Source organism: Hydra viridissima, unplaced genomic scaffold (assembly GCF_058129835.1).
Source record: "Hydra viridissima isolate aposymbiotic clone 2 unplaced genomic scaffold, HvirCarnegie_v1 scaffold_4, whole genome shotgun sequence".
In the NCBI taxonomy this organism is placed as follows: Eukaryota; Metazoa; Cnidaria; class Hydrozoa; order Anthoathecata; family Hydridae; genus Hydra; species Hydra viridissima.
The window spans coordinates 241,690-269,064 of record NW_028324303.1 but is presented as its reverse complement, the minus strand read 5'-3'; the positions used below and the strand labels follow the sequence as shown (position 1 = coordinate 269,064).

Below are 27,375 nucleotides of genomic sequence, written 5' to 3'. Positions count from 1 at the left end.
TTCCCTTTACTTTTCTGTACTTTATCACATCAATCCACTATCTCTTTACTTTTCTGTACTTTATAGCATCAATCCACTCTTCGCTCCACTATTCTGTTTATAAGATGTTAAAAGTCTAAACGTATGCAACACTCATTTATCAATTCTGCTCTGTTGGTTTTTAATTACTCATATGCAGTTACAGAAGTTAAGAGTAATGTCCAATTTATTAGAGGTTTTGTCCAGATTCTTGAACGCAAAATCGAGAATTAAATTAGGCGTCTGACTTGAGTACATGGCAACTTAAAGATTATAGAAACAGTATCGTTCTTTAGTCAAAACAAGATATCCAATCAAACAATGGTGCGTTTAAGTTAAGACAATCGTATTTTTTGTACTAAGAGCGCTTATAAACTCGCTTGAGAAAATATGGCGATTAAGATCTGATCAGATCAGGGGAAAAGTCTTTTACCGTTAATTTGTGAAAGTATTTAAAGCATGTAAATAATCCGAAGAGTACGCTATACAATAATTACTTTTACGTATACAGTAAAACCGTAACGAAAGTATAAAACCATTAATAAGGGGTCTTATCTTACTTATTGTTGACTAACTATTAAAAACAGCTTGAATACAACGCCTCTAAAATCATGTATAAAAACAGAACTTGCATTGAATTTGAAAATAATGGGGCAAAATTCAATTAACTTTTCTTTTTTTTTGAGCTTCTTTTCGGAAATGTCTCATAAGAAACACATTTAAAAAACAGCTAAACAGTTACTTTTGTAAACAAGTAGCTGGTAACGCTGCTATAGTTAATCAAATGCTCCTGTCGTGATAAAGCAATTTATGTTACATATATAAAAGAACAAACATTATTTTGAAAAGCAAAGTTAGATTTAAACTTGGCTTTTCAAAGACCAACAGATTTATAGCAAAAACTATCATTTTCTCAGTTATTTTGTTCTTCTCGCTGTTTGGTTTACCCTTTGCTTTTTAAACCCATCGTCACACCGTCGTTTAAAACTAATTCAAGTTTATTGCAATCAGCATTAATTTAGAAAACAACTCGAAGCAGGACATTTGTTTTCACAGAAAAACTTTTGTCTAATTGGACTAAGACTTTAGTAAGCCGAAACGGCACCTTTACTATATATATATAAAAAGAGAAACAAAAAAAAAGCGAAAAAAAAAAAACAGCATTATAGCGATGCGTTCAACATTCGGTAAAGCCGATTATTCAGCTTTAGCCGATTATTCGGCTTTACCAACGTTGGACGCATGGATAAAGTCTTTATTAAAAATGGATGAAGTCTTTATTAAAAAACGCGTACCAATTGAACAGAAAAGGACATAAGATTTTATAAACGTATTTCACTAGTTTAGAATTAAATTTTATTATGTATTTTCAATACAGAATATATTTTGTCGGACAAAATGGAATAACAGCTTTACTAAAGCAATTTACTTTACTATAATAATTGTACTATACATACCCATGTATCAATTAAGTGTACTTTAGTTCATCACAAAAACCTAACAATATAAAATCACCATTTACTTATCTTAAAATAACAAGTAGAAACTTAAATGATAAAGTTATTTTATTGAACTTAAATCCGTTAAAAGTGATGCCTATTGTTGCTGTGGTAAAGTAAATAAATATCTCTACAGAGAGTTTCTTTCCAGCTTGCTACTTAACAGGTACAACTGATAAAAATATTTGAAAAAAACAAACTTAAAAAAAACATAATGATGGAGTTCCATAATAAAGCTCCAATTTCTCATATTGTTATTATTGTATGATTGCATTATGTAATAGTAATAACAATGACAAACCAATGCTTTTAGTCTTTCATATAACTAAATAATTACTAATAAAATAAAACGTCAAAAACATAAGTGAAAACCAATTTTCACTAGTTGCCCTCAACTTACAATCTATAAACATTAGTTCTGTTTCTACTTGGTTTATAAATGCTGCCGACTGTACTAAAAAAATTTTCACTTTCAACAGAAGGTGATGCTGAAAGAAACCTTTGGGCTATTTTCTTTAAGTTTTTTTAAAGAGTTTCCACAACTTTTCCACCATAATGGAGGACTTTCTTTTTTCATGACAAGAGGGAATTTTAAATACTTTTCAATCTCCATGCTGTTCAATTACATTTCATCTTTTTTCTGTCTTTATTATTTGAACTTTTTGCTGTCTTTAGTATTTGAAATATTAGAATCACATTCATTATATATAGTCAAAAGCGGGTTCTGGCGCATTGATACTTTTTTGCATAATGTCTATTTTCCGTCAGATTTTTTTAATAGAAATTGTTATCGGGTTCTGGCACATTGATACATTTCCTATACTTAAGGATGCATGAAAAATGGTGAACACTTCATATCATGACAAAACCAATACTTAAGAGTCGTCTTTAAAAATCAAGAAGAAGTATAAAAATAATCATGTTATTTATATACCAGTTCTTTAAGATGCCTGTTCTTGTTTATTGCCTTGTTTTGTAGTGTCCAATAGCCAAGGTGCTGATTTTATCATTTTGGATGATTCTTTTGTCATCGTTAGCGCTGAGTGCGACTTTGTTGATTTCTTCAGTGTAAACGTCGTGAAGATGAGATCTGAAAACGTTCATGGTGGCGAGCTTTTTTGTCTTTTCCATTAAGCAGTGGTAATAGTCTTGATGAGTAATCTTATTTTTGACCACGTTCTTTTTGACTCCTTTGCATTTTTTGTGCTCTTTATCTTCTTTTTCAATTTCTTCAGGGATGCAGTAGGAGTAGAGCTTAGGTCGAAGCCCGACAAACTGCGTGATTTGCTTTCCACCGGTCTCATCTTTGAACTTGCCAATAACCTTTTTATTTTTTCCTACTTTGAAGCCAACGTTTTCAATGGCAGGATGGTCTTTTGGAAATTCGCTCGTGTCAAATTTTTCAAGTACATCATCAGCAATGTCTTTGTAAAAATCGTCTGTTTCTATTTCGTAAAACAGAGAGTCAGTATCAGTCATGAGTAATTTCAGCTTATCCCCGTATTTAGGTTTCATGTAGTCATAGTGGTGTTCAAACATGAGTGTTTTGCTCAGGTCGAGGATGCTCATTCCTAAGTAAACAGGTTTATCGTAAGTAACTTGTGTTTTCTTCATGTGAATGGCAGCAAGGTTTTCATCAAAAATGTTGTACCGATCATAACGAGGATTTTTGGATAATTTTAAGACTTCTTTTCTTGTGGTGACAAGTTTAATATCAACATGCTTTAGAATGTTTTCCATGGTTTTACCAAAGACGGAGTTGTTCATGAGTTTGAAAAAATCCTTCTCAAATTCGTTATTAGCTCTTGTTCTTTTATCGGTGTTGCCATCAATGTATTGTTTCATGAAAGGTTCTTCTCTGAAGGTAAAGCCTCGATGAATTTTGGTGATGACTAAACCCATTCGTTCATAGAGTTTTAGGTTTTCATGGTGAATGACGTATTTTTCTTTGTTGTTTAAATTGGGAACCAGCTTGGGTACTTTTCCAATGGTTAATCTTTCAGGTGCAAGAGGGTAGTCGTTGTGTAAATCGTGAAGCTCAACAGGATAGCTCAAGTCAACTTCAAGAATGCACGGCATGCTGCGCCAATTTTCAAGATCAGTCATCCATCTGAATCCTCCAACGGGAAGAGCTTTACTCATAGCCCATCCATAAAGATTGTTGGCGTCTAAGTACTGAATAAATGTGGATGGTTGTGAAGGATCATAGTCTGACATGTATTTGTTATTAGCATTTCCAAGTCGATTCGAGATCATGCAGATTCCACCGCGTATTCCTTTTTGGATCATGTTGAGCATGTCAATATCGGTTATCAAGTCCAGCTCCATTTTAGTTTCCTTTAACATAGCGTCCCAAGCCAAACCAGGAGAGGTGTAATACAAAAGAGGGTCGAGACTGTAATATTCCATGCAAGTGTCTCTAAAATTTTCAAAGACATCGGCAAGATTAAGAACGTCGGACTTGTTGTATAGCACGTGATAGTCTTTAAAGGTTTTGCATCCAAATACGTTCCAAACGTTTTGTGCATGCGCGTAGTCTTCATCGCTGATGCGTTTATCATCTAGTCTAGAATAAAAGGCTTCTTTCGGAGGCAATTGCGTTTCGGAAAACTTTTCAATCGAGTCCACCCATTCATAGGGGTAAACTCCTTTTCTTAGTAGCAAATTTCTTTGTTCTCCGCTGTATAATGAATTGAGATGTTTGCACATGATGTCTCCTTTTTTAAATCTTCTATGAGCGCAGTCTTTACAATTGTCTTTGCACTTGCATTTTTTACCTTTCTTATCAAGGCAGTCCTTTTTGCATGTCTAAGGGTCTAATTTAGAGCACTCCTCACACAAATCTTTAACAAGGTTGCTAGTCAAATCTGCTAACGAGCTTTGCATGAACCTATAGCTGTCAACGAACCTTAAATCTCTATACACTTTTGTTGGGTTACCTTTCTTATCAATCGAATCTCTCACTTTGATGCTTTTTGAGAAGCTGATGTATTTTTCTTCGCTGTTGGGTATGCAATTGAGTTTTCCGTTTTTTCCGCCTAATCTCTTGATGAACAAATGACTGTCATAGGCAAGCAAGTTGTGGAAAATGACTGGTATGAATTTTGGAATTCGATATTTTTTATTGCAAGCATCATGAGCAGCACCGCGGTATTTTCCAGTCAAATGGCAGTGATCCCACACTTTGTCACCATTAAGATCCTTTTTGCAAATGTGACATTCGGTTGCAGCTTCATACTTCTTCTTGTCGTCATCCGTCTTTATTGGCTTATTCTTCCATTGTTGTTTAAGTGAATAACTATCACAGCAAATCTTTATAAAGTCAGTTTCAAGACTGGTAACAAACTTTTTACCTACGTCATCCTTATTGCTTTCGGCTGTATACTCAAAAGATTTAATTTTTAAACCATCAGGTCCTATGATGTAATAGCAGAAGGAGCTTGGAACATGCTTTTGGTATTTTTTGGTGTATGACTGTTTTAAGTCAGGGGTGCAAGTGTTGTCATCGATGGGTTTGATGAAACTTTCAAAGTCGGCATAGACACAGTACGGAACTCTCATACTATTGTTGTAGTTTTTAAACTCAAGGGTCGACCCTTCTTTTGGAAGATCAATTCTCATTGGAGCGTTCTCATAACAATATCCTTTGTGAATTTGAAGCTTTTCTTCTTGGTCATAACCATGCATGCAATTTCTGCAAAAATGAAGTTTTCTTTTTCCTTTTGTTGTTGAGGAGCCGGCAAACCGACTGAAATTGTTAATAAGGCAATAATGGCTGTTGTCTTTGTTTGAAATATACAGCAAATCAACACAGTGCTTTCGATCATGAAATTTGGATATAAGCATAGGTTGAGGCTTATTCATTTCATAGTGAAAGACGTTCACGCTGATGTCAGGATTATTCACTTCAAACTTTTTGATTTGAGTTGTCTTTACAGGAAATTCCATTCCTTCCCAATTCAACTCTTCTGATTTTAAAATAAGATCATTGTCAATTCTTTCATTGTCTCTATTTTTAAGATTCAACGCTCTGGTGACGCACCACTTGAAGCATTCATTGTCGTTGTTTACCATGTTGATGATAGCCTTTTTGTTTTTCAACTTGAGAGGCAGCTCCATGTAGGAAGAGCCCTTGAAAGGTTCATAATCAAAAAAGCTTATATCCATTCTTAAAATCTTTGACAAGACGCAATTGGATCCCATCTTGTTGTAATTAGCGCTACGTTCCAAGATTTTTTCTTCCATTTCAGTCATAAGCTCTCTCACATCATCACCCTCCAATAATCTTCGCGCATTAGATGAAAAGTTAGCTGTCTGAGTAGTTTCCTCACCAGTCGAGATGTTTACGCGAGTCATTTCACAGACTAAAACAATTCTTACCTTTGTGTTTCTTTCTCCTTCCATGGTTTGAATGACAGACTCCCTTACCAAGTTTAAAAAAGGAACAATGTCTTGATAACGAGAAGACGGCTCGTAAGAAAATACTCTGGTGGAGCGCTCTGCTGAATGCTTAGTCATATTAAACTTTACTATAATTGGTTTTGACACGGGCTGTTTGTACACTGTTTTTAATACAAGTGATTTGATAGACTGTATCTTTTCATCGATTTGTTTCACTGATTCGCTTAAATTCTTCTTGACTACTTCAGGAACGTAGGGATCTATCCATTCTTTAATATCATTAAACTTAGTTTTAACATAGGACGCCACACTTTTTGTAGCTGCCGTCAGACTTGAAAATAAAGGTCTTGGTGCTGGAACCGGTCTAGGTGTAATAACGTTTGTTGAATCTATAACCGGTGTGTTAAGAATAGAGGGTTCATCTCTTATCATCCTATTTTGCAAGAGAGCAGAAGTTTCGAATGAAATCAAGTCGTCAGACCTTGGTCTTGGAGCAGGTACAGGTCTTGGAGCAGGTACAGGTCTTTCAGAACCAACAGCAAACCTTACTTTTGTCGGCTTTATTGAAACTTTTGTCGGTTTTACAGAAACTTTTACAGGTGGTTTAACAAACCTCACCACGGTAGCATTAACAGGCAAAGGTCTTGCCTCAGTCGTTCGTCTACGAAAAGAAGCAGGAGCAGAGACAACTCTAGGAGGCTGCAAAGCTATTATAAGTTCCCCCTTTCTCATTTTAGAATACCCTTTTATTTTTTGCTCTTTAGCAATTTCTCGCAATTCTTTCAACGTTTTGTTTTCCATTTTTATTACGGAAAGATTTTTCTTTATACCACTTTCAATTTTTCGCTCTTTGGCGTTAGTTTTTGCTTTTTGCTTTTTAGCATCAGTTTTATCACCCATTTTATTAATGGAAAGAAAATTTTTTTCGATGCATTCAAGTTTTCGCTCTTTAGCAATTAATTCTGGTTTTGAAGAATAGATACTCATTTTTATTATACTAAGATTTTCTTTAAGTCAATTCAATTTTTTTAAATCTTGGCACACTTTCAGCATATTTTCTTCTTCGAAAAGTTTTTACCGTTTTTTAATTCTTTTCGCGGGAGAATTAAAAACTTATGAAACAAGATAATTGGCAAAAATTTCGCTTATTGAGTCGTATACATGTGCTTGACCCATTTCATCAAATCTAATCGTATACTTTCTTCCCCACTCGTCATGTGCAGTAAATTCGCATCCAGCCGCATGAATTTCTTTTTCTTCATCAAACAGATGCGCACGACCCATGGTATCAAATTCAATCACATACTTCCTCTCCATCTTTTTATTTATGCCAAGAATTTTATTTAAGTCAATTTTTTAACATGTTAAAAGTTAAAAAATCAGTTTTGCTGCTTTTTACGTTTTTCAAGCTTTTCAGAATTTAAAAATTCAATCTTGATTCCATTATCCACCTTTCCATCTCGACGCTCTAAATATCTCCATCCACGTCCAGTTCCTGCCATCGCTTTGTAAAGAGACTTGTATTCAGTCACCTCACCCGTTTCAATGTTGGTTATTCTCACAGTGATGGGTTTTTTCTTAACTAAACTAAGCCATTCCCATTTTGGATCAACAGGTTTTTTTTCTTTGGGAGGAGGCTTTATTTTTTTTTCTTTTGCTCTTTCCAAAATCTCATCTTTACTGATCAAATTATTTTCAACCGCAAGCATCATCAACGTTATTAAGTCATCTGCTGTTTTACTAACGCCGTTTTCATTCAACAAATTTTTCAAATACGATGTTGTATATCTCATTTTATTATACCAAGATTTTTTTTTAAGTCAATTCAATTTTTCCTGAAAAGACATCTTAATAAACAGCAGTCATGTTGGTTCCGTCTGAAACAAATTTAAGCAGTTTGTCAGAGATCACCACTGCAAAAATAACGGTATTTGCAATAGTTGAAGTTCGAAGTTTAAGGTTTACCACTAATTCAGCTGTTTCCGACGCCACTCTTTCTTTTTGCTTGCTGATATCCACAAAGAACAACGGATATAATTTTATATATTCAAGCAAGCTCAACCCAGATTGACAAACAAGTTCATTTGTGCCGTAATATTTTTCATCAAAAGAGAACGCATCTGAATAAGCCATGACCACTCTCTTTTCTCCAAAATTCAAGTCGTAATTGTAATTTGGATACTTTATTCCATTAACAGTCACGTAAAAATTGCTAACATCACAATGGTCGAATAGTGATGGATTAACTGTTTGACTGGAATTTCTGTTTGTCTGAAGTCCGAACAAGATAAATCTTGGAATGCTTTTGTCAGTAACTCTTCCAAGCGACCAGGTAAATTCTGTTTGACCGGCTGGAATAAGCTGTCTTTCACATTTGTTTGATTTATAAGCCACTTGAATGGGAATTTTTTGAGCTATTAAATTCATGAAATCAGTCTTTTTCGAAATATCTAATTCAACGCGAGGCATATAAAGTCTGAATTTTTTAAGGTTGATCATTCCTGCACTAACACTTTCCGCTCTATAAATTGCATCATCGCATTCCTTCTTTGTAAAGGTGATGGTATGTCTAAACCCATAAACAACTTTGTCATAGGTTTCGCAAAATCCAAAAATGTGTTTCAACGGAATTTTAAACGAAAAAGCTCCAACGGATGTAGTGTCTGCAAACAAGTGGTCTCGTCTAACATTGAATCCTGAATTTCCAACAAGATTTGACGTATCCATATACCACATCTGTTTTAATCCATCAGCAAAATGAAATCCATAAGGATATTTCATCAATCCAAGTATGGTGGTGGCTGGACCTGGATACATCACTCTTTCCACTTGCTCTCCCGACAAGTCATAAGTCACATCATTAAACAAATACATCAAAGCGTTGTTCACCAGTGCAATGCTGTCTTTAGCATCATAAAAGGTTCCATCGCTCTTTTTCAACACTCCTTCAATAAGAATGTAAGCCTCTGATGGTACTGTTTGAATCGATTGGCAGTCAATCTCAAAAGTAATCGTGCCTGAAGAATTTAAATCGAGATTGGTTGGAAGATACTCAAAAAAATCAACTTTTTCAATACCAATATCATACTCTGGGTTCTCAGTAACTCTTAATCGCTCAGTACTTATCATTTTTTTATTTAATAAAAAAATTATTTAATTCATTTAAATGTCTCTCATTGCAAGTCATCGCAACAGAATGCTATCTTCATACTATTTTCATGCCCTGTCCCATTTTCACCAGGTCTTGGATTCGAATCGCGTTCTTTTTAGACATTTTCTTACTATGAATAGATGAACCAGTCTTTAAATTTTCAATGGTCTTTTTACCTTTATCAATAGCTACATCTTTAGCAGCGGAAATGGCTGAAAGGGCTAACTCTGTCCCAGCAGATTTTGCAGCTGTAATCGCTTCTTGTCCAATTTTACTTGTTGCAGCATTTTTAAGCAAATTCACTGTTGCTTTTGACACACTTGACGCAGCTGCTCTTTTTATGAAATTTTTAATCATGTCTACAATACCACCTCCACCAACAACGTTCTTTTTCACATATCTTCTTTTGTTCACAATGAGCATTTTTTAAATAAAAACAATTTTTTAAATAATTTTATCAATAGTCCTCATTAACGATTTATATTCCTCTTTATTAATGTCTCCTTGTCTCAACAGCTCATCGCAAATAGCAACAGCCACATTTCTTGACTCTTTATTCCCAGCATGCCATGCAGCTATACTCAATTCAAGCTTTTCTACCAACGCATTAGGATCGCTCGGAAGAATGATCACTCCACGACCTTTTTTACCTTTTTCAATACGCATCATTTTTTCCCAAATAGGAGCAATAAGTTGCTGATACTTTGGCCTTCTTGATGATTTCGGTTTATGCGGTTGTGAATCAGATCTTATAGCATCACTATCCATTAAAATTTTTTCATAATTTTGCAAATCTTCATCGTTATAGCTCTTTGGCATTGTTAATTCACTCATCAGCTCCCAAAGACCTTTTGTTCCATTATACCTTTCACCATCGACAATGATATCATCTCCATCTATTTCAACCTCCATTTTTCCAATATACATTTTATCTCCAACTTTGTTCACTTCGAAAGGTCTTTTCTTTTTTTGATCGACTGACAGGCTTTTGATCATCTTTTCATTGCTCTCGATGATCGGCTTGTAAAGCTTTCTCAAATCAGTCTGAAGATTAGCATCTGAAATGTTGCCGTTTCTTCTGTCATTAATTTCTTTCACAATTTCATCCCTTTTATTCATGTCTTGTATTTTAAAGAAAAACATCTTTTTAAAATACGTGGAAAAAAAACATAAATTGGTTTTTACGACTACGTTGATCCTTTCTTAAAAAAGGTTATTGAACGTTTGAATCGCATCTTCTCTTCCTTTTTGAATCAAGTTTTCTTTAGTAACTTCATCTATTCCCTTTTTTGTTTTAGTTCTTATTTCCTCTGTTAAGGATTTAAACTTTTGAAGCTCGTTTAAAATCAATTCATACTCTGAATCGCTTATTTTTCCGTCTATCAACGCTTTGGAAATGTGTTCGCTGATCGTGTTTAATTTAGACTCGGCCAACACTTTGATCTTTTCATGTTTTTCCGCTTTCAATGTCAGTTTTTTGTTAACCTATCCTCCTACAATGGATAAAAACCCAATTCCAATAGCTACACCTTCACACGCAATTGCTGCAGGACTAGCAATAATGGTTGACAAAAGCCCAATTCCAGTCACACCTAAAGCAATGCATAAGGCTTGCATCGTATTATCCACATTAGAAATGATTCTGAAAGCACGATGGTACTTTTTGCTCAGATGAACTCGCTTTGCTTTTTCACTCTCTATCTCTTTCTGAATCTCGCTTATTTTCTGAAGCCTATAAACATGCCCTCCTTCATCTGCAGGAGCTGATGGAAGAACTGGATAAAGTTTATCATTCAATATTTCCATTTTTATTAAGCGAAAAAAACTATTTTAAATCAATGTAACTAATCTTACAAAGTTTTTCTCCTTTTTTAACAATCACGTCCTGTTTGCTGTTACTATTCACGTCCATAATAACATCATCTACAGACTCTGAAATAATAACTTCGTTTTTTCTATAATTCAATTGATCAGTAATTTTATTCATTAATGTTATCACTGCAACACCTTTCTCCAAATTCAGCCCAATGGATAAAGCTATCATTGTTTGTGAGAGAGCAGCAAATTTAATGTCTTTCTGGGCAAAAATCTCATATTGTTCGTTAACGTTGAAATAAGATGGATGATCTAACGTTTTCGTAGACACAATAATGTTGTTTGGTCTTCTTTCCTCCAACTCTCTAACCCTCTCTTCCAAAATTTTTAATTGCAAATCCAAACTGTGGACTTCTGCTGAGGCAACATTTCTAAAAAACTTGTGAGGAGCATGCATTTTACATATTAAAAATAAATTTTTAGATCATTTTTGCAAACTTAACAATTCATTATTATCTACCCATGAATTAAACGAGTCTGGATATCCCAACCATTTGACTAACAACTTGCTCTTGGTTTTGCGAATGATTTTTTCAATTCTGAATATGTCTTGATGCGTCTTTTGCATCACCTGCTCGTAAAAGGTGCCTTGAATTTCTTCACCGTTAGCGTCAGCGATTTTATACGTGGGTGGATTCGTATGCTGAACATTTGACACTGTAATAACCTCTTCAGTCCATCTCGGCGTATACCCTTTTTCAAAATGAGACTTCTATTTTACGATCCTCACTTGATCACCTATGAGAAATTTTGATTTTGCTGGTAATGTTTGATCCTTTCCATACAGATTCCACCATACCCTACCTTTATTCTTTTCATCGCTAGCTTCCACTGGTGTCATTTTGATAGAAGAGTGCTTTGTGTTGTTGTAATTTTTCACCATCTCATCTAATACGTCAATGTATTTATTGGTATTGTTGGCTGAAAAATATTTAAACATTCACTCTTTCATCGTTCTGTTCCATCGCTCGACAACAGAACTTTTTTCCTCGTTTTCAGTGGAGTATAATTGCACACCCAACGCTCTCACGTGCTTGTTGTAAAACTCTTTTCCTTTGTCTACCCACAATTTGACGCATTTTCTTTCACCAAAAATCTTTTTCAGCGCTTCAGCTACTTCAAAGCCTGTTTTGCTTTTTAACGGAACGATCCATCCATACTTTGAAAACACGTCGATCACCATTAGCAAATATTTTACGCTCTTGTTGAATTTTGAAAACGATTGCATGTCCAACAAATCTGCGGCCCATATTTCATCAATGTCGTTTACAATCACCCTTCTTCTTTTAAAATGATGAATGACCGGTTTATGAAGCTCCTCTGCAAGCTGATCCGTCCATTTCAAATCACTCACACCCAATCCAAATTTAGCTTTGGCTTTGATGATGGGTTCGATGATTTTTCGCTCGCTTATTTCTCTCTGAGTGGGATTGGGAATCGAATTCATTTCTTCAAGCATCATTTGATCTGCTAAATTTCTGTTTTTCTTGTCGTTAAAATACTTGTAAGCTAAATCGTGGTGATATGCAGCATTATCTACTCTATCCACCGGTTTGCTCCACTCTTGATACATGTCTGTGGAAGTGAGCCTTTTATCTAAATTGGTACCAGGCCCTGCAAAGTTCATACCTGGAATGTGCATTTCTCCTGGAAACTTTGCCCATGGAAGTTTTATTTTGTTAGAGAGCTTGTTGATCGATTCCACCAAGTCTCCTCCTTTGACCGCATGCGAAGATGATCCTTTGGGCGTATGCGAAGAAACAAACTTGCATTTTGTTATCCCACAAGAGTTGCAAGTCCCTTTCAATATAGGTCTGTTGTTTTTTGTGATCTCGTTTTTCAAGTGAATGGTTTCAGTCTCTCTTCTACACTTAACGCAGTACATTTTAACATATATAAAAACTTTTTAAATATAAAAAATGGAAGTGATGAAATTGTCGTGTAAAATTGGGAAAACCAAAAGAAACAACAGCAAGCTTTTACCGAGAAGCATTCGAGGAATCATCGTTGGAAAGTCTGGATATGGAAAAACAACGTTGCTGCTCAATCTACTTCTCAGACCGGGATGGCTAGATTTCAACCGATTGTATGTCTTTGGAAAATCCCTTTTTCAACCTGAATACAAAATACTCAAAAGATCCTTCGAAAATAAACTTCCTAAAAAGGATATTGTTGATTTGTTAACAGATGATGTACAAGACGAAATGGAAAAATTGAATTTAAACCCTGAAGATGTTATTAACAACCTTTCAAAAAAATATTCCAATAATGATGATATGGAGTGTCAATTTTTCGAAACAGCAGACGATGTGCCTGAACCTGAATCCTTAGACTCAACCAAAAACAATTTGATGATCTTTGACGATTTGCAATTAACTAATCAAAACAAGTGCGAAAAATATTACATCCGAGGAAGACACTCTAACGTCGACTGCTTTTACCTCGCTCAAAACTATTTCGAGATTCCAAGACATACCATCAGAGAAAATGCTAACTTTATTTGTCTCTTTAAACAAGACCAAAAAAGTGTTAATCACATTTATCAAGACCACGTTTCGTGCGATATGAAAATAGAAGATTTTAAAGCCTTTTGCAATCATTGCTGAAATGAACCTCACGGATTTGCCTTTATTGATCTCTCTTCTAAAAAGAACGAGGGAAAGTACCGAAGCGGGTTTGACAATTTTTTATTTTTCTAAAACAATTTAAAAAATAATTCTTATTTAAAAAAATGTCAGGTATAATCATCGATGTAGATGGAAAATCAAGTGTTATCACCTCTGATTTTTTGGATAAAATCGTTTTTGACGAAGGAAAAAGTTATGAAATGGCTTTTCTCGGTCTTGAGACTTACAACAGCATTCCAAATGTAAACAGTAAAAACAATTCTTTCAAATACAGCATGAACAATGGAGCTAATTGAGAAAACATTATCATTCCATCAGGAAGCTATGACATTAAAGACATCAATGAGTATTTGCAAAAGTCTATTTTAAACATAATAAAATCAGCTCAACGTGGAAGTTATATTATTGCAAATAAAATTAATTACTCTCCAAACAACCTTCAAATTGGAATCAATCTTAATACTTTAAAATCAACCATTAAACTTGGCTTGAATTATTTGATTGACTTTAACGTGGAGAACAGCATCTCTTCAGTTTTAGGGTTTACTAAAAGAAAATTAAATTCCAATTCCGAATACGAGTCGGATCATATCGTTAGAATTTCAAGCATTAACACCATCAGAATCGTTAACAACGTGATCGGTTCATCCAAATTAATGGAACCCAACTCAATTGCATTTACTCGTTTTATCCAAATGTTAGTCCAGGCTATAAAATCATCGAGAGACCAATGCATTTGATTTATCTTCCTGTTAAACTGTTTGAAATTTCAACAATGGTTACTCGCATCATTGATCAGAATGGAGATTTGGTTGATTTTCGTGGAGAGGATATTACAATACGATATCATATTCAAGAAGTGAAATAAATAATTTTTAATACATAAAAAAATGAGCAATTATCAAAATATCAAAATTAATATCTCGCAGAGCCAATCTTATAAAATTAAAAAAGCCATTCAAGACAAAACCGATACTAGCATTAAGCTTTCTCATCAAGACTTGAACGGTAAACATGTTCTAGCTATCACTAATGTGCAATTGAACAAAATTAAAAAAGCGTATGAAGCTGGTAAAGGAGTCACACTCAAACTGAGCAGAAAACAATTATCATACAACTCAACCATTGAAGGCGGATTCATCGGAGCTCTTTTACCGTTATTAGGTATGATAGGTAGCACTCTTGCAACAAGAGTAGTTCCAGCTCTAGCTACTGGATTGTTAGCAGGTGTAGGATCCTCTGCCGGTTCTGCCATGGTTGATAAAATTGCTGGAAGAGGTCTTTTTTACATGAGCAAAAATGGAAAAGGAATGAAGATAAAAACTTTAGGTGGAGAAGGATTGTTTATCACCCCATGGACTAAAAATTTTCACGGTGATGGACTCTTTGTTAAAAATGGAAAAGGCTATCAATCTATTGGATCCGGATTATTGCTCGGACCAAACTCACCCTTTAATAGCATACCTTTTTAGGTGCTATTCTATGAAAATCGCTTGTTAAAAAACTCGGATAAACTTTTTAAGAAATTAAAAAAATGATCGACTTTCAATGGATTGACGTAGAAGGAATTGTTTTACCTAATGTAGCTTTAACTAACTTTCAATTGATAAAGGCTGCTAAACAGTTAAAATTAAAAAACTTTCAAGGCGTGTTTGTCAGGGATGAGTTACCAAAAAAGCCAAGAAAAAAAGAATGTGGTATTGTGAATACGGGCGATTCAAGCACTGGTGGGTTTCATTGGGTGTGTTGGTTTAAAGACGGTGACAAAAAGTATAGTTTTGATTCTTACGCTCAGCCTCCTCTTGTCGAACTTGTCGATTATTTGAAAAGTCCGGTTTATTATAACAGCGAGAGAGTTCAGTTTGGTGATACGTCTTATTGTGGCCACTTGTGTCTTTACGTCTTGAAAAAATTACAGGAAGGGGATGACTTTCAAGAAGTTATCAATACCTTGTGGTGACTGCTTGCAGGGTAAACAAGAAAAGCTCGCCACCATGAACGTTTTCAGATCTCATCTTCACGACGTTTACACTGAAGAAATCAACAAAGTCGCACTCAGCGCTAACGATGACAAAAGAATCATCCAAAATGATAAAATCAGCACCTTGGCTATTGGACACTACAAAACAAGGCAATAAACAAGAACAGGCATCTTAAAGAACTGGTATATAAATAACATGATTATTTTTATACTTCTTCTTGATTTTTAAAGACGACTCTTAAGTATTGGTTTTGTCATGATATGAAGTGTTCACCATTTTTTATGCATCCTTAAGTATAGGAAATGTATCAATGTGCCAGAACCCGATAACAATTTCTATTAAAAAAATGTCAATCTGACGGAAAATAGACATTATGCAAAAAAGTATCAATGCGCCAGAACCCGCTTTTGACTATATATTTCATTTATAGTAGTCAGTTTGGAAACTAACCGAAAACATTCATTAAACTTTGGATAACCCGGATTCATTTGTAGTAGTCAGTTTGGAAACTAACCGAAACCATTCATTAAACTTTGGATAACCCGAAATCATTCATTTGTGTTACTTACTGCGGGTTCTTCACTATCAGTATCAAAAGATTTGAGTCCTAAACTATATTGTTGTATTTCTTGCATCTGCTCATATAGAAAATCTTTTATTTCATTATCATCTTCCTTTTGATACATTAATTTATATTTAGAGCCACAAAAAGTGGAAAAACATAAATACTTATCATGTAAAAATGTACTCTGTCTTTTGTCTAACAAGTCTTTTTCTGCTGCTATCGGTGAATGATGAAAATGTGTTGCCAGATGTCAGCAAAAAGTTAAATTTTCTTTCATAGATTGTTGTGACAAAATTGAGTCATGTATATAACTGTATTGTATGTACAAAACATGGCATTGACTGAAAACCACTGTTTCTAACAACAGTTACCATATTGGCAGCATAATATTGAAAAACTGTGTTTAACTTTCTGGATAAAACATAACTCTGATTCCTGCTCTCTGTTGGAAAAATTCATTACTTAGCCAGTGTGCTATCATACTTAAAAAAGGCAACATTTGTAAGATTTGTCGTACAAATATTAGTTGTAAGGGAGATATTACTGGCAGCAGATACATTACTCTTGATTGAATTAAACAGATTAGCATATATTTGTGGAATTTTCACCTACGTAACTCCTGCTGTGTATTTGGTAATTAAGGCATATCTCATCAATTAATTTTCATAAACCAAGATCTACAATTGTATATGGTTGAATATCTCCCTCCTCTGGAAAGTATTGCATTGCATAGTAGGCAGATACAAAATTGAATGTCTTTCTTAGAAAGTTCAAAATATTTCCACAAAGTAATTTTAGAAGACTTTTTTTCAGAAGACATTTTTTATAGTTCTACAAGATTAAATTCTTAAAATATGGCCAATATTTTACATATTATTTTATTTTATCCTATACGTTTTTTGCTAAACTTTTATTTGTATTAGCTAACTTTTATAATTGTATCTTAAAGTAATAAAAAAGTATCTTCTTATTTTTTCAAACAAAAATATCCTTAACATTTATATATAAACTAAAAATAAAATTGTTAACTTTTATTTTCTTTACAACACAAACGATAATCTGACAATAATTAACTTTTTATAATTTTGCAAACAAAATTTATAAGCCCTTCCAAATTTTTGAGAAACATGTTAAATGTTTAATAACACAATTTTTTTAAACTAATGTTTTATTTAAAAATAGCAATAGTTCTGTTGCCGAACCATTCCATCAAATACATTTTTTTCTTTTTATTTAGTGTTTTATTCCACATTTTCTATAATTTAACTTAATTTGAAGGATAAATACAGTTTATTAATTTAACTACAATTTGAAGGATAAATAAATAAAAATTAAAAAATATTAAAAATAAAAGATGGTTACAACACCAAGGAAATAATCTAAAGTATTAACTTTACTTCAATATGCTAATAAATCTCAAAGGGAGGCACATTATGTTTAGTAAAACAATCTACAGAGAGATGACCTTATCGATGCTGGAGAGCATCAAAAATCCAAAATAGTCAATTGACCAACTAATGAATAGTTTAGCTACGCCAGACATCCATGTCTGCTCGTATACTGTGCGGAGGAGCTAAATAGCTGTAAAAAGGTTTGTTAGAAAACCTCTTAAAAAACCATTACTTACAGATGTTATGAAGAAGAAGCGTCTCTTGAAGGCAAAGGAATACAAAAAGTGGACTTAAGCAGAATTTAGAATGGTAAAACAAAGCTTATTTGTTAAAAATACAGCTCTTTTGTTTTATTTACGTAATCATACTATTTTTAAAAATTGAAGCTATTAAATTAAGGAAAATTGATAATAGTTAACTTGTTTATTTATTGATTGCAGGTTTTATTTTTAGATGAATCATATTTTGAAGTGCAAGGCCAGCGTTCACATTTTTTTCGTCGTTCATATGGTGCACCTATATAACCCGGACATATTGAACAATATGCCATGCATCCAGAAAAGAAGATGTTTTAGGATTGTTTCTCTGCTTTTGGACCAGGAATACTCTACCCAGTTACTGGCATGATGAACTTCTACACTTACATTGAGATTCTGCAAACACATTTAGTTCCAGAGATAATAATAGTAATAGTAATAATAAATGTATGCTGTAATACTCAATTCAGCGAGTTGAGTATGGAGTTTAACAACACGTCAGGTTAGAATTATTTTGTTCTATCTCCAATTTTAATCGTTGGGAGAAAATGAATTGTTGTTTTTACTAAGTAATGATTACTTTAAAAATACATTTTATTTTTAAAATTTTTTTTCTAAATAGTTTCTTTAGATATAAATTATTTGAAGAATAAGTTATTATTTCTTTAAAAAGTAATAGTAGAATTTTAAGTAATTTTTACTTATAGAAAAATTCAAAAACTTTCTTTCAACGTTTAAAATGGGAGATAAACAAAATAATTCTAACCTGAAGAACAGTAGTTGTTAGACTATAACACCTTTTACTTAAGGTGGAAAACCCCTCAGAAATTTGATATTTTTGAAAAAAATATTATCCCCTTATTTTGTGCAAAATTTATTAGAGATTCACAATCTGAAAACCATTTTTGAAAATTCGCTATAGATCTTCATTAAAATAGAATTTATTGAACCCTAGTATTTAAAGCTTGTTTAACGACCGTCATAACAATGGCACTATTTTTAACCTTTACTAAAAAATATTCGAAAATCCTATTTTTTTATATGAAAAATATACCTTATCAAGTAAAGTGTATTTTCCATTGTTCAAAACAACTTTAGTATAAAAACGGTTACTGAAAAGCTCATAAATATATCATAAATCTTCCACAATGGCTAAGGCTTGCAGAGTTTAACAATGAACTAAAAATAATAAAAGGAAAAAAATATTTAATGTAAAAAAATTTAGTTGTAAATTATGTTGATATGGATGTAAATATGGAATCGAATATTGTAGATATGTACATAAATGTTACTACAAGTGTTGAAGATGCAAATGTAAAGAGAAATCAGTTGATTTTAACTTTATTAATTCTGAAAAAATATATGCTTCTGCTAGAAAAATAAAGAAAGTTTCGTCATCAAGACCAAAGTCATCTTGTAATATAGTTACTGGATACTGTTTTATAGATTTAGAAATACTAAATTCTGTAGTTTCTACCCTTAGGTGTCCAGAATGTAAGTCATCTAAGTTTTTTCTCTCTGAAAATGAAAACAAGAGAAAAGGTCTAGTGTCTTGTCATTATGTTAACTGCTGCATATGTGATTATTCAAGTGAATTTTACACCTCAACATTGAATATACAGAATATTTTTGATATTAATTCCAGGGCTGTATATGCTATGAGATCATATGGTCAAGGCTAATCTGGATTCTCAAGATTTGTTTCATTAATTTTCATAATGGCCTAAACCAATGACTGCTAATAATTATAATAAAGTTGTTATAAAACAAACTTATGCAGTAAAATCTGTAGCTGAAGACACTATGATGGATGCTGCTCAAGAATTAAAAGACTTGAAGAGTAATCATATTTTAAATTCTAGTCCAGACTATGTGCCCAATGTTATTGATCTTGCAGTATCATGTGATGGGATATTTAACAGTTGTAGACAAGCTAGTGTTTTAGTTTTAGAAAAAATGAATTTAAGACCTGGAAAGCATTTGTTAAAAGGATGTTAGAAAATTAATCAAAAGCGATTATACTTAGCCATAAATAAAAACGAGCAAAGAAACACAGACAAGTAATTCATGGAAAAAAGAAGAGTCGATATGACAAATCTCTTGAAAAAGAGCAAAACCGATATGAAACTGGTGCATTTTAAGATTTAACTTTTTTTATTATATAGAGAATAGCATATTTATTTACACTATTTTGAAATTTTTTATATTAGTACTTTTAAAAGCTGTTTTTCTCAGATAAAGAGTTTTTAAGACGCCGGCCAGCATATCTAAATAACTAAAAATGGTGTTAAGCTAAAATGTTAAGTATGAATTTGTTTGATTGTCTTCTGTGATTTAAACGTGACAGATTTTTTTTAAAATTTAATCCTGTCCTTAAAAAGGTCAACAAAGTTATAAAATTCGGTCAAATTTTTTACATGTACTTCGGTCCAACATATAAGCCTATTAAAAATTATTATGAAAAATCTGCTTTGTTCATATCACAGAACAACCTTGTTAGAACAAGTATGAAAAAAAGATTTTGTTAAAATTGTGTACATCTTTGGATATGTTGGCCGGGGTCTTTCAATATTTTGGTGTTTTTGGGACCTGCTACAGCTACCATTTTACCCAAAAAAGTTTTTTTTTGTTTTTTAAGATAATTTTTTTATTTACTTTATGTATATGAAGTTAAATATATAAAATATTGATATTTACCCAAAAAAAATTTTTCAGGGGTTTTCCACCTTGAGGTTAAAATATAGTTAATTTGTTTTTAATCTGTCATAAGAGTTTTTGAAAATGTTTATAGATTTTGCATTTATAGTTTCTTGATTTAATTTGTTCAACTTTTCTGAAATCCTATTTGTAAAAAATTCATATCTTGCTGTTGATCGTTTGACTAATTGTCTTCTAATACGCATGTTGTGACCACGAGTGATTGAGTTGGTTAAAAAATCTGGTGGATGATGCCAAATTACATTGTCATAACCATTAATAATTTTTAACATTTGAATCATGTCACCTCTTGTTCTTCTTTCACTTAACGTTGTCATTTTTAATTTATCTAATCTTTCATGATAACTTAAACCTTTTAATTGATGAATTCTTGTTGCTCTTTGTTGTACATTTTCTATTTTCTCAATGTCTTTTTAAAGATAAGGATTCCATATTGAAGCACCATATTCTAAATGAGGACGAACTAACGATGAAAATAATAGTTTTGTGCTTGCTTCATCCAAATAACTATCAATTCTAAAATTTTGTTTGCTTTACCAACTGCAATATTGGTATTTTCTTCCAGCGCCGTGCTGTAACTTTTGGGGGCCCTGTGCAGAAACTAAAAAAAATTTTTTTTTTTTTCTTTTAATTTGTAGTGATTTATGGTATTGGAGAAGTTTTTCTAATTTATTTAATAGGGGGCCCAGTGCGATTGCACTTATTGCACTTGCGAAAGTACGGCGCTGTGTTCTTCACATTTCAAATCATTTGAGATATAAATGCCTAAATCTCTTTCTAGAGTGGTTGTTGTTAAGCTTGTCTCATCCTCATTACTACCGTCTACCATTTTATAGATACATTGAGGATTATTTGGTCCAATATGCATAACTTTGCATTAGATAAATGCAAAGTTATGCATATTGGACCAAACAGTCCTTTGCATTAAGCTTGATTAACCATTTGCTTGACCAATCCAACAATTTATCTAAATCACCTTGTAAATTACTCTGCTCAGACTCACCTTGCAATATTGAAATTATTTTTGTATCGTCAGCATAGAGTTTACATTGATTTTGTAAATTTACAAATAAATCATTGATGTATATAATAAACAATAAACGACCAAGTACCGAACCTTGAGGAACGCCACTTAAAACCAATTTCCAATCTGAAACATTATCGACTAAAACAACTCTTTGAGTTCTATTACTATAAAATGCTTTGCACCAATTTAAGAGTTTTCCATTTATACCATAACTAGCTAACTTAACACATAATCTCACATGTAGTACAGTGTCAAACGCTTTTGCAAAGTCCAAAAACTCAATGTTTATTGAGAAACTATCTTCTAAAGCTTGTGTTATTAAGTCCATTGTTTCCAATAGGTTTGCACTGCAACTTTTATCTTTTAAAAAACCATGCTGTTCGTTTATAACCAAATTATTGGTAATCAATTGGTCCATTATACAATCTCTTACAATACTCTCCATTACTTTGCATACAATCCCAGCAAGCAAACGACGTTGTTCAACGTCGAAGCAACGTTGAAATTTCAACGTTGGAATTTTACTTTCGCATTCCCCTATTTTTTTTACAGATTAAGAAAGATCTTCGTTTAAAAATAAGAAGACGTATAAGAAACAATACTTTTAGACCAACTTAATGTACTCTAAACTCTATCTGAAAAATTTAAAAATGCAAAAGCGCAAATATTCGCCATTTTTTCATGGCGATGACGAATTTAAAAAACAATAAAAATGTTTAGATAAAGACCTGGTTTTTATTTCTTGTTTGTTATATCGCTATTTCCGGTATGATTAACATACGAATGAACGGTTTAAAATTTAAAAATTTAAGAAGCGGTGAAAACCATGTTTAATTTCTAAATTATTACTTTCCACTTTGAAAAATCGTCATCTCGTTGAAAAAATGGCGAATATTAGCGTTCTCGATAGAGTAACTTTAACACTAATGCAATTTTAATACTAGTTTATTACTAATTTTAATACTAGATTATTGAAAAGAATTCATGTTTTTATCTTACACAACTTTAATTAAAAACATAGTTTTCGATTTGTAATTAAAGCTAAAAATGCTATAACGATAAATAAGTATTGAGAAAACTCGTATTTATTGATGTTTATATATATATATATATATATATATATATATATATATATATATATATATATATATATATATATATATATATATATATATATATATATATATATATATATATATATATATATATATATATGTATATATATATATATATACATATATATATATATATATATATATATATGTATGTATGTATGTATGAATGTATGTATGTATGTATGTATGTATGTATGTATGTATGTATGTATGTATGTATGTATGTATGTATGTATGTATGTATGTATGTATGTATGTATGTATGTATGTATGTATGTATGTATGTATGTATGTATGTATGTATGTATGTTTGTATGTAAGTATGTATGCATGCATGCATGCATGCATGCATGCATGCATGTATGTATGTATGTATGTATGTATGTATGTATGTATGTATGTATGTATGTATGTATGTATGCATGTATGTATGTATATATAAACACACACATGTTATGAACTAGACAAACAGATGTACAATAATTTAAATATTGAAAATTCATGTGCGTGTGACAAACAAAGTGTCTTGGACCAGAGCTTCGAATATGCAAAGGATGGCTCATAAGAGGAATTTGAGCAGAATCTTCCATCAAACTGGGTAAATTGACAAATTATTTTGGGCTAATTGGAATATGGAATCATCACTGAAAAAAATGTCAAATCCAAATGATGATTGTTTATCAATTCAAGCTGAAATACATAAAGCTAACTGGTAATTAAGGATTTATTATTGTTAAATGATGTACTCTTTTAACATAATGACTTTAACATCTCTCTATTTATTTACATTCACAATATTTACACAAAATATTATTTTTTAAGAGATCTTTCAATTCTACTAAATTATTTGCATTATTTGCAATGACTGAAATAAATGTCCACTATACTCCTAAGGCACTTCACCTATACCTCTTTCTGAAATAAATTCGTTAAAGATTTGTCTTTGTAATTGAATTACGTGAAGAAACTATTTACGGCGGATTTGATTGACGTAGTTTATTTGATATGTTGTAAATATAGTTTAAGCGGTTTATTTTATGAGCATATTTGAGGTTCTTTGTATAGTATAAGTTGAAGGAAAACTTTTTGTAAAGGAAATTTTAAGGAGAAGAGAAAATGTAGAACTGAAACGTTGTGTTCGCTGCGAGAAAACAACAAGCTAACCGGGCACATGATGGAGCCATCTTCGAATAATTAGAACATCTTTGAAAAATACGATGGTATATCCGATCCCGCAATTTAGTCGCAGCGAACAAAAGTTGTTGCAGAGAAGCAACGCGTTGAGTTGACAGTGCTCTTTCCAGTTTTGTTGCGAAGTAATACTTAGTCTTCGATTGTTTGTGAGTAGAAGATAAGAAGGATGTGAAGAGAATCGAAGATGTCTATTTATCGAGTTTTTCCTTTGGATGCCTACGTGGCATGAGTTGTGTACGAAGCAGAAGATGAGAGATGAGGAACAAATGGATGTCTCTTTTGCTGATCTAAAAACGTTTCTCGTGTTTGGCAGAGTAGCCTGACGAGAGGGTGCGACTGGCGTTGTAGTTGGATTGCCAGAAGCGGTATTTGAGATTTGGATCCGCAAAAGAAACAATTGTTGTGATGTTCCGCAAAGCAAGAGTTGCTTTGAATTAAATGTGATCCCGAAGGATCAAGGAGGAGTGTAATTGAATTGCGTGAAGAAACTATTTACGGCGGATTTGATTGACGTAGTTTATTTGATATGTTGTAAATATAGTTTAAGCGGTTTATTTTATGAGCATATTTGAGGTTCTTTGTATAGTATAAATTGAAGGAAAACTTTTTGTAAAGGAAATTTTAAGGAGAAGAGAAAATGTAGAACTGAAACGTTGTGTTCGCTGCGAGAAAACAACAGTCTTTAAACTTTTTCTAGGTCTTTTCATACATTTAATAAATGCTTGTTAAAATTTCATATGATTAAGAAGTCATCCTTATTTTTGTTTCTTAAAATAAGTCTTTCATATTGTAAACATAAATTATTTTCATCCTAGATGATGACAAAGAAGTATGTGAGGAGTATGGAGACAATGTGGCAGCTGGAGAAATGGATAGCAATCAAATGAAAATTAAGAGTTGTACCAGCTCATCTGAAAAAAGACATGCAAATGTTTAGTTAGCAGAAAAGTCTATTCCAATGCCAGTTCTACCTAAAATGAAAACAAGTAAAAGAATATATTATTGATAACACTAATCTTGCTGTTAATTAAGTTTTTTTATTTTGTTTTTTTTATTATTTTTCTTTCTTTTACAATAAATAAACTAACCAAAGTTGTTCTTTTTTAATAAAAAAAAAAAAAAGAAAAGAAAGAAACGACAATTAGTTATTTTCCTTCCTTCTTTCTTAGGAACCTTTTATGATATTCCATAAAAAGCAACGAGGAATAATTCAAGTCCAAAAATATTATCTGGTACCTTTTCCCTTCATGCTGTTGTTTTACTTTTTTTTTTAAATCATTTAAATTGATTTTTAGAGCTTCAAAATAACATATTAATGGTGTTTACTGTAGTAAGTTTTATGTTAAACGTTTTTAATGTTAATATGGTTTTTAAAGGTTATACTGCAACCTTTTCTTTACCTGATGGCTATTCTGGACTCACTGCTTTATCAGCCAACATACCAATGCCCTTTAAGTCAACTACTACCTCTTCTATATGTGAAGGTTTTTCTGGACTCAAGCAAGCATTAAATAATCATTCCATTAATAATATATCAGAATGCTCATTCACCAATCTTTCTTCTGGTATTCCTTAAACCTACAACAATTACTATAGAAGAGATTCTGCATGTGCTTGGGATGAGTTAATTAGCTCAAAAAATCTTGAAGATAATGGTAGGTTTATTTAAAATAATTATTTATTGTAGATTTTTATATAATCTCACTTCTTTTGAGACCCAGGTTGACATATTTGAAAATTTAACACATTAAGTAATTAATTACTTCACACTTTCAGTAATTTATAAGTACTGTTTCTTTTCAACTTAGGATTTCAACATAAAGTATTACGGAAGTTAGCCCAAATAACCTTGCAAATGAATGAAATTTCTAAAAAGTTAGCAATTAATGACACCAGGATGAAAGATGCTGAAACAGAGATACTAATACAACTTGATGATGCTAATGTTCTATATTAATTTGATTGAAAACTTGGAGCTGACAAAAAAGTTCTCAAAAAGTTTGTAAGTTATTTTTCATTAAAATATACTATTGATTAAAGTCATTGGGTGAATGTTATCTATATCTTGGGTATTGGGCAGGTATTACCAAAAATGTCCATTGAAAATTTAGATCTTCTATTGTGCAAGATTGCCACATTGTTCATAGAGATATTATTTTGTATTCTATTTTTATATCAGGTAAGGCAGCTATCTTCCATTGGCAGTAACAATCGAAAGAAAAGTGTTACAAACATGATAAACAGGTTAAAACATTTCTTTAATCAATAATACTAGTTTTGTAATGAAAAACAAATCCACCGATATTTTATTTTTAGAAAGATTTTAAAATGTTGAAATTCTCTTTTGACATGTTTAATATTTTGTTGCCAACGTTATATATCAATTCTTTTATTTTAAGGCTGATGACAAACAGACTTCAATCTAAGTATAATTTGGTTGGTTCGAAAGGAAAAGAAACAGTGAAATTACCTATGGAAGGGTTGAATATTTATAAAGCTATAATTGGTAGGATACTATTTAGATTTTAAATGTTAAAATTTAGGCAAGATGCAGATCTATATTGTTTTATTAAAAACTTTTTTGTATACTACTTTTTATTGGCTGCCTGCTGAAAATAGATAAATTTAGTTGAATTCACATAAAATAGATGAAAAACTTTCCATGCACAAGTTCATCAAAAAGTAAAATGAATCTGTTTACGACTACATGAAAATTGTAAACTTCATGTGTTCGTATAAAATAATGTGAATGGAAGATTTTCTTTTTTCCTTTCTCTGCATTTTTATTCACTTCACCAAGTTTGAATATTTTTGCATTTATTTTCTAGAATCGATTAAGCGTTGTGATACAAAAGCTACAGAAAAAGAAACTCGCACGTTTATAGCCTCCTGCTTGAAATATGTTCCTTATCGTTTTAATGGAGGTAAACGGAAATCCTGCAACCAGAAAGAAGAAGATGAAGAAGTTCTTGAAGGTGATAAAGAAAATCAAAATGACGATGACTGTGAAGTAGAGGGTGACGTTGAGTCAGACGAAAGCGAAGGTAGTGGTGAAAAAGAGAAAGAAATTACCCCCACTTGTAAATTTTTAAATACAAATACATTTTAGTAAATGTTTTAAAGTATTATCTTTCGAAAGTTCATAAAACGTAACGTCAGTTCAACGTTAAAAAATCAATGTTAATTTTTTAACGTTGAATCAACGTTGATTTTTTAACGTTGAATCAACGTTAATATTTCAACGTTGAATCAACGTTGATATTTCAACGTCGATATTTTGTTTCCAAATAAACCTTAAATCAACGTCGATAAATCAAGGTTGAATCAACGTTAAATCAACGTTGAAATGCTGGCTGGGATTGATGTTAAAGAGACTGGTCTATAGTTTGTAGCTTTCAGTTTGTCGCCTTTTTTGAATAGAGTTGTAATCTTTGCACATAACCATTGTTTTGGTAAAACTGCAGTTGAATGTGATCTATTTAATATAATATAATTGATAGTGCATTTGCTAACGCACTTGAAAATTCTTTTAAAACTCTTGGGTGTACTTTGTCG

At 32.2% G+C, this 27,375-nt stretch overlaps 1 pseudogene; it reads left to right on the top strand.

Moving 5' to 3' along the window:
• Nucleotides 1-26,929, top strand: part of LOC149889272 (uncharacterized) — a 65,744-nt pseudogene extending 38,815 nt beyond the window's left edge.
• The last annotated feature ends 446 nt before the right edge of the window (nucleotides 26,930-27,375 follow it).